The sequence below is a fragment of the Zalophus californianus genome, chromosome 13 (assembly GCF_009762305.2).
Source record: "Zalophus californianus isolate mZalCal1 chromosome 13, mZalCal1.pri.v2, whole genome shotgun sequence".
Taxonomy (NCBI): Eukaryota; Metazoa; Chordata; class Mammalia; order Carnivora; family Otariidae; genus Zalophus; species Zalophus californianus.
The window spans coordinates 6,639,239-6,646,913 of NC_045607.1; the positions used below are offsets into that span (position 1 = coordinate 6,639,239).

At 57.8% G+C, this 7,675-nt stretch overlaps 1 long non-coding RNA gene across 1 annotated transcript; it reads left to right on the forward strand.

Annotated features, from left to right (window-relative positions):
- Window positions 1-4,497: 4,497 nt before the first annotated feature.
- Window positions 4,498-6,456, forward strand: LOC113934565. Its single transcript, XR_003523732.2, has 3 exons — window positions 4,498-4,885; window positions 5,070-5,132; window positions 5,608-6,456. It is a non-coding gene; the product is annotated as an uncharacterized LOC113934565 (long non-coding RNA).
- The last annotated feature ends 1,219 nt before the right edge of the window (window positions 6,457-7,675 follow it).

Consider the following 7,675-nt stretch of genomic DNA (forward strand, 5'->3'; position numbering starts at 1 on the left):
CCCAGCGCTCTGCCCCTGACCCCATCTCAGCTTGTTGTTTACCATCTGGGCCAGCTGGACTGGACCTGGGCCTCAACTGGGGACATCACAGGTGTCGAGGGCAGATCCCAGGGACTAAGGTGGCAGTGGGTTGATTAGGAGCTTCTTCACCCTACTTGAAATTTTAGAATCGCAGGGGAGACACAGTGCACCCCCTTCTTTGTACATGTCGGCCGGGAGGGGGTGTCGTCTAGAGAGCTTGGCTGAGGTGGGTCTGCACAGTCCAGTGTCAGAGCCCCCAAGATGTCCTCTCTCCCCGCATCCTGTAAATGCATAGTTAGTTGTTTATTTAGTGCTTTTTTTAGAATGCGAAGGCCTTGGAGGGAGGGACCCCAGGCACCTAAGGTAAAATCTGGCTCCAGAGGGGTGCTCAATAAACACTGGATGGATGGATGTAAGGGAAGGAAGACATGAGTGAGTAAATGAGTGGATGGATGGATGAATGGATGGATGGATGGATGGATGGATGGATGGGTGACTGTCCCCTGCACTGGGAGGCATCCAGTGACACGGGCAGGGAGGAATAGAGGATGAAATCTGAGATGTGAGCAGGCAGGTCACCCCAAGGATCTCCCCCCTCCCCAGCATTTTCATTAGGACACATCTGCTGCACCTGGCCCCTTGGCCCCTGCCCCGGAAAGATATAGACGCCTCTGCTGGCTTTATTAAGGACGGATTAACCCAGTGCCTTTCAGACCTGGGTTATAGAAGCCAGCTCTGGGCAGGGCTGATGATGCTATCACCGCAGACCTTGGTTTAGAGCCCCAGACGGGCTCCAGTGGGGGCAGGGGGCTAGGAACCTAGGTCACAGCGAGGGCTTCAGGGCCACACAGGTCTGCCTGCTTTAATCCTAGTTCCTCTGCTAATTGGCTGTGTGGCCTTTGGCCGCTCACTTGCCTTCTCTGAGTTGACGCTCCCTCACGTGTAAAATGGGCTAATAATGTGCTTGTTTGAGAATTCACTGAGCGAACGCATTATATCACTCAGCACAGAGGAGACACTTGCCATAACCAGTAACATCCTGAGGACCCTCTGGAGCCAGGCAGGGCGGAACACACACCCACATCAGCCACCTGACCCTCTTAGGATAGGCAGGTGCGGTAACCCTCCCTAATTTATGGATGAGCAAACTGAGAATAACAGGGAGATTAAGTCACACAGCCACACAGCCGGGAGGGGCCAGGGCCAGGATTCAGACGTAGGCACTGGACGTCACCACTGGGCAATTTCCTCCCTGGCTGCTGAGCAGGAACAAAGCCTGCGCCGGGTGGGTGGGGCTGGAGAGGGGCCTCTTCCATCTCCAGTCGCCCCCCGCCCCCCCACCCCCCGCCGGCAGCGCCTTGAGGTGACAGCACAGCAGAGCAGAGGGGGAGCTGGATAATAACAGAGATTTACAGTTTCCAGCGCAATTAACTGCACCATCTGGATGCCACACGTCCACCTGGGTGTGTTAGGGACCCCAACCCTTCGGCATAAGTGGCAGGAAGGGACAAGGGGGCTGGGAGAGCTGTCGGGGGGCTGCCAGGTTGGTGGCAGAGACTGAGTGGGGCCCACCTGGCTCTCCTTGAGCCGCCCCCCCCCCCCCATGTGCCCCTGAGATCTTTCACTAAGGGAGCTGGGTCTCTGCCAGTTTCCGAAGAGTCCAGAATGGTTGAACCCAAGGAGGTAAATGCAGAGGGGATCGTGGCCTGAGCCAGGAAAAGGTCAGAGGACACACAGTAAGAGCAACAGTGACACAAACACAATGCCTCTTCTCAGGGGTGCACGACAGTCCAGGACTCGACCACCTTGTGTTCTGTGCCACCTTCCAGCCTTGTGATTCCCCAGCAAGTGGCTTCACCTGTCTGAGGCCCTGTCCTCTCACCTGTGAAATCAGGACCATCCTGGTACATATCATGGTCGTCCTCAGGAGGGCTGTTTTGAAGCCTAAATTGGGTAAGGAAATGTACAGACTCCGGTGTAATGCCTGGCACAGAGTAATTCACAACCAGCGGTTGTTGTGATTATTGTCCCATTTACCAGAGGGAAAAACTGAGGCCCAAAGAAGGTAAGTGACTTGCCCTGGGCTGTACTGTGGGTTGGTGGCGGAGACTGTGACAAAGATGGACCTGCCCTGAGATAGAGCCAAGCCCAGAGTCTCAGGCCTCCAACGTGGCAACCCTGGGTCACACCAGGGAGAGTGGTAAACCCCTTCCAGCTCCAGTAACAGCTGCCCTGTTCTGAGTACCTACTCCATGCCAGTTGCTGCTAAGAGCTTTTATACATCACTTCAAGGAATGATCACAACGTGGGAGGTGGGCATTGCACTGTCCCCGTCCAGGTGCTTAAGCTTCAGGGGGGCCCCAGCTGGGATTCATCACCGGGACACTCTGGTTCTGAAGCCCTGGTTCTCGGCACCAGCTACTGTCCTTGGGCAGAGGTGGGGTCTTCTCTTCACTGTAGCAACCACTCTCAACTTCTGTGTCTTCATTTCCTCCTAAAAGAGGGAGAGCGCTAATTATGATGCCAAGTCAGCCAGGGTGGACCTGAAGTCTTCCGGACATCAGATAGAAGCTTCCCCTTCAGGGCTGAGGACCCTCTCCCACATGTGGAAAGGGGGCGGGAGGAGGGAGGAAGGAACACCACCCCATGCCCCCCAATCTCTCCTTAGCTCTGTGGGGTCTGAGTGGCCAGATCCCCTCAGCCAGCAGGAGGCAGGGAGCCTGGGGTGGGGGGGAGCAGGCTGGCTGGGGGCAGGGGGAGAGGAGAGCAGTAGGAGGTTTGAAGCAGCTTCCTCACACACTGTCCCCCTTCCTCACACACTGGCTCCCTACATTCCCATCTGGTCAGCCTGGATGCTGCAAGTCTGAGTCCACCCCCTACAAAAACAAAAGCGCACCGTTTCCATTAGAGAAAACCCCAGAGACATGGGCTGCGCTGCTTGCCTTCCCTCTTGGCCAGTGTGACCACGGCAGGGGCCAGGAAAATGACAGCTGTCCTGCCCAGGGGAGAGAGGTCCCAAAGTCCTTGGCCCCAGGCCCGCTCCGGGCCATACCCTGGGGACCAGCCCCGAGGGCCAGGGGCCCACTTACAACCCCTGCCTTCGAGGAGCGGTGCCAGATGGGGAGGCTCTGGCTCATGGCCTCTGCCCCAGCTCCGCAGGCCCCGTGACCTGTCCTCCTGGGATCCCCTGGCCTGTCCATCTGAGATGACCCTTCCCCCTTCCCCGCAGAAACCCAGACCTCTGACCCTTATTAAAAACAAACCAAACAAAATCTGGAAAGAAAAAAATCCTCCACAAACAGCCTCAGAGATGATCGTGTGTCTGCCCCAACACACATACACACACACGCACGCACACACCAGCCTCAGACGTGCACGGCTGCAGCCAGGCTTTCGCGTAAACAAGTTGTTGGAGAGTGCTTTTGTTTATGAAACATTTAGGTTTCCCTCAACTTCCTTGGGGGGTAGAGGGTGGACTGTTTCATAGTTTTCTGGCGACCAGGAAACGGAGAGGGAGCCCGGGGTTTGGCGGGATTTCATTTCCCCCTCAGTGCTCTCTGCCGGGTACAATCTGGGGAAGGGTACGCGAAGAAAAAAAAGGGGGGGGGCCCTTGGGCATCACCTGGGAGAAGTCCCCACCCCCACGGGGAGGTCAGGCTCAGAGAGGGCGGCAGGCAGGCCCGGGCTCCCCTCGGCGACCCGGAGGACGCGGCCCGGCGCTCAGAAAACATCGGGGACGCCGAGTGATACGTCCCTGCCCCCTCGGCTCCCGCCTCCAGTGCCAGGAAACCGACGAATCGGCCAGGAACAAAGGCGGGGCTGCCTCCCAAAGGCGGACAACAAACAGTTTTGCTTTTTTTTTTTTTTTTTTCTTTTCGCACCCTAGCGGGCGGCCGAGCAGCTTTTGGGGTCCGGGCGGCGCCGGGGCTGCGGCGGGTGCCGCCGCGACGCCCGCGCGGGGCAGGCCCCGGGGCGCATGCGCGGGCCGGGGCGCAGGAGGCCGCGGCCGCCCGCGCAGCCTCGCTCGAGCCGGTCTCCGTGGCAACGGGCTCGCGGGGGGGGAGGGGCCGGGCGGCGTGGGCTGCGGCGGCTGCTATTTCTGCCGCTTCCTGTTCCTCGCGGCCACGTCGCCATGGCAACGGTGTTACTCACCGCGGCCGCTTCCCGGCTCGGCTGGCGCGCGTGACCCCGGCCGCCCGCGCCCCCTCGTCTCTCACTTGCTGCGCTGCCGCTCTCCCCCCGCCCCCCGGCGGCGTCCTCCTCCGGCACCCCGGTCCATCCCGCGCGCCCCGGCGCCCCATCCTTCCCCCTGCTCCCCGCCCCTCTCCGCCGGTGCCCGCGGCCCGGGCGGGAGGGCGGAGGGAGAGGCAGATTGATGGGGGACGCTTATTAAAAAACATTGTAACCGTTTCCGTTTTTATTACGTTGACAAGGGAGCGTTATTTACTGTTATTGTTTGCCGAGCGGGCCGCGCCGGAGCGCGGGCGGCCTCCCGGGAGCTCACCTTTCGGGCGGGCCCGGGGAAGTCGCGGGTGGGAGCGGGAGGCGGGGGCGGCGAGGGGGCGCCCCGGGCAGACGCGGCCCCCTGGGGGTCGTGCCCCTCGCCCCTTCCGCCGCCGGCCCGGCCGACCCCCGCCGCGGGGCGTGTGTGCGCGCGGGGAGAGACTGCAGAGGCCGGGTGACTCGTGCTGAAGGAGAAAGGCAACAAAAAATAAAAAAGGAACAGATGACTTCATTCTCGGGAAGGCTCCGTCCTACGTGGACCAATTTCCTGGGGACAGCTCGGCTGCCGTTGGAAGCACTTAAAACTAAACCAGATAAAGACCAGAAAATTCTCAGCATTGCCTGAGCCGATCAAGGGCAGGTTGGTGGTGCGTGAGCCCTGGGTGTGCAGGGAGGAGGGTCCATTCCTCCACCCGCGCTGGGGGCTTGGCTTCCAACACACACCTCCTCGCCTCCCCACTCAGACTCCCTCCAGGACCCCGAGAGGGTGAGCAACTGCCCCAAGGTCACACAGCCAGTTTTTTATTCTGCTTGGACACCCGCAGGGACAAACCCGGCAGAGGCTGGGGAACGAAAGCCAGTGGCTGGCCTGGGAGCCTTGGAAGAGGGTGAGGCTCAGCTGGACGCCCAGCAAGGGAAGATTAACTCGGCAGGTCTAAGCTCTGGCAGGCCCAGCTCCTGCTTAGCGCGCTGGCAGGCCTGGCTCCTGCTTACCGCACTGGAGCCTTCAGCTGGGGGGTTTGTGGGAGGTGTGTCCCCAGGGATCTGAGGGGCCTGAAGGATGCCCCCACCCCCCAAGCCCCTGCTGGGATGCTAATCTCATCCTGCTAATTAAAGTTTGCAATTCTGTCCCTAACTCAACTCCCCACTCTTGAACGTTATTAGCTGAAAGGCAAACAATTGGTGCTCCAGACAGAAGCCAGAGGAAAAAGGCCTCTGCAGTTCACATTATAAAAAGGATTTAAAAAAAAAGATGTTTATACTTATAAACAAATGACTCCTAATGAACAGGTTTTGGAAACTTAATTTTCAGAGCCCCCCCCCCACCCCCAACCTATTTCGTGTTTTTATCCCCCTTTCAAGGACACAAGGCTTGGGATTTGGTCACCGCAGCCTCTCCTGGTCTCTTGGCTTTAGATGATCGACCAGGGCTTTTCCAGGCCCAGGATCGCCTCTCCAGACTCCCCGGGAGTCTAAAGGGACAAGCCGGTTCCCGACTAAGGCAAGATAAAGTTATCTTCAGCTCCGTTCCCAGCAACCACCAGTTCTCAGCTTTGGAGCCCTTCCTGAATGCATGAATCAAAAGCCTTGGGCTCCAAGAAAAGAGAGTTACCCCCCCCCCCCCACTCCCCAGTCCTTCCCCAGTCCTTTACTGCCAGCTCCATGATATGGGAAGGTAGCACCGCCCTCCACTCCTCCCCCTGGGCTGGCCTTCCAAGCAAAACTCATCTCTGGCCACAGGTTTAGAGTTTAGCTGATGTGAGAGTCCTGCCCCTGGGCAGTGTGTGAATAGGACTGAGATGACAGATGACACCCAGCATCATCCAGAGGTAGGAGGACCTTGGAGATTATGCAGACCAACCACTCCTGCGTCCCTGTTTTACAGGTGGGCAAACTGAGGCCCAGAGAAGGGAAGAGACCTGACTGAGATCTGCCACTGGTTAGAGGTGTTCTTGCCTTCCATTAGGGTGCTTCACTACCCCACTCTGATCCTTCTGTGGAATTATCTGTACGGATCAGAAGTTCAGGAGCTGGGGGGCAGGAGGCTCTGAAGTCAGACTGCCTAAGTTCAAGTACTTACTTCTAAGTGAGACCTGGGACAAATGAATTTTTCTCTCTGAGCCCCCACGGTCTTGTGTGTTAAGTGGGGATGATGGTACCAGCCCTGGGTTGTCTTAAGGAATAAAGGTGGTCCAGGAAAAGTCCTGGGACTAACACCAGTACATACTAGTACTTAACTAATGTTGGCAAGGATGCCGATGGCGGCGGGGGGTGGGGTGGGGAATGCTGGTAGTTGTAGTGGGTTGAATGGTGGCCCCCTCCCCAAAAGATACGTCCACATCCACATCCCTGGAACCTGTGAATGTGACCTGAGTTGGAAAAAAGGTCTCTGTAGATGTCATGAGGTTAAGGATATTGATATGAGATCATCCTAGATTACCCAAGTGGGGCCTCAGCGCCATCACAAGTGTCCTCATATGAGACAGAAGAGTGGGACACCCAAGGGGAGAAGGTCAAGTGCAGACTGAAGCAGAGAGGGGAAGAATGCAGCCACAAGCCAAGGAACACCTGGAGCCGCCCGAAACAGGAAGAAACAAGGAAGGACTCTTCCCAGGGTCTTGGGAAGGGACACAGCCCCGATGACCCCTTGATTTTGGCCTTCTGGCCTCCAGAAGTCTGAGAATAATCTTGGTTTCAGCTACCAAGGTTGTGGTCATTTGTTCTGCAGCCCCAGGAAGCCAATACAGTGGGGATGCTGGCCGGGAGGCTGGAGTGGTGGCCGCGGGGGCCGCCGTGACAGTGTCCGTGATGACGGCAGTGTTGGTGATGCGGGTGGTGGCTGCATTCATTTCCTGGGGCTGCCTAACAACGTACCGCAAACCATGGGGCTTAAAACAACTGGAATGTATTGTCTAAGAGTTCTGGAGACCCGAAATCCAAAATACGATGTCAGCATGGCTGTGTTCCGTCAAACGTGCTGGGGAAGAAACTGCTCCAGGCCTCTCTCGGGGCTTCTGCAAGGGTGTCCACACTGCCCCTTTCTAGAAGGACACCAGTCATATTGGATGAGGGCCCCCCCCCCCCCCCGCCGATGACCTCATCTTAATTTGATCACCTCTGTAGAGACCCTGTCTCCAAATAAGGTCACATTCTCAGGTGGGGTGGGGGGTAGGACTTCGACATATCTTTTTTTTTTTTTTAATTTATTTAACAGAGAGAGAGATAGTGAGAGAGGGAACACAAACAGGGGGAGTGGGAGAGGGAGAAGCGGACTTCCCACCAAGCAGAAAGCCCGATGCGGGGCTCGATCCCAGGACCCTGGGACCATGACCTGAGCCGAAGGCAGACGCTTAACGACTGAGCCCCCGAACAGTGGTGCTGGTGGAGGGGTGTTGGGGTGGGGGTGGTGGTGACAGATGGGAGAGAGAGA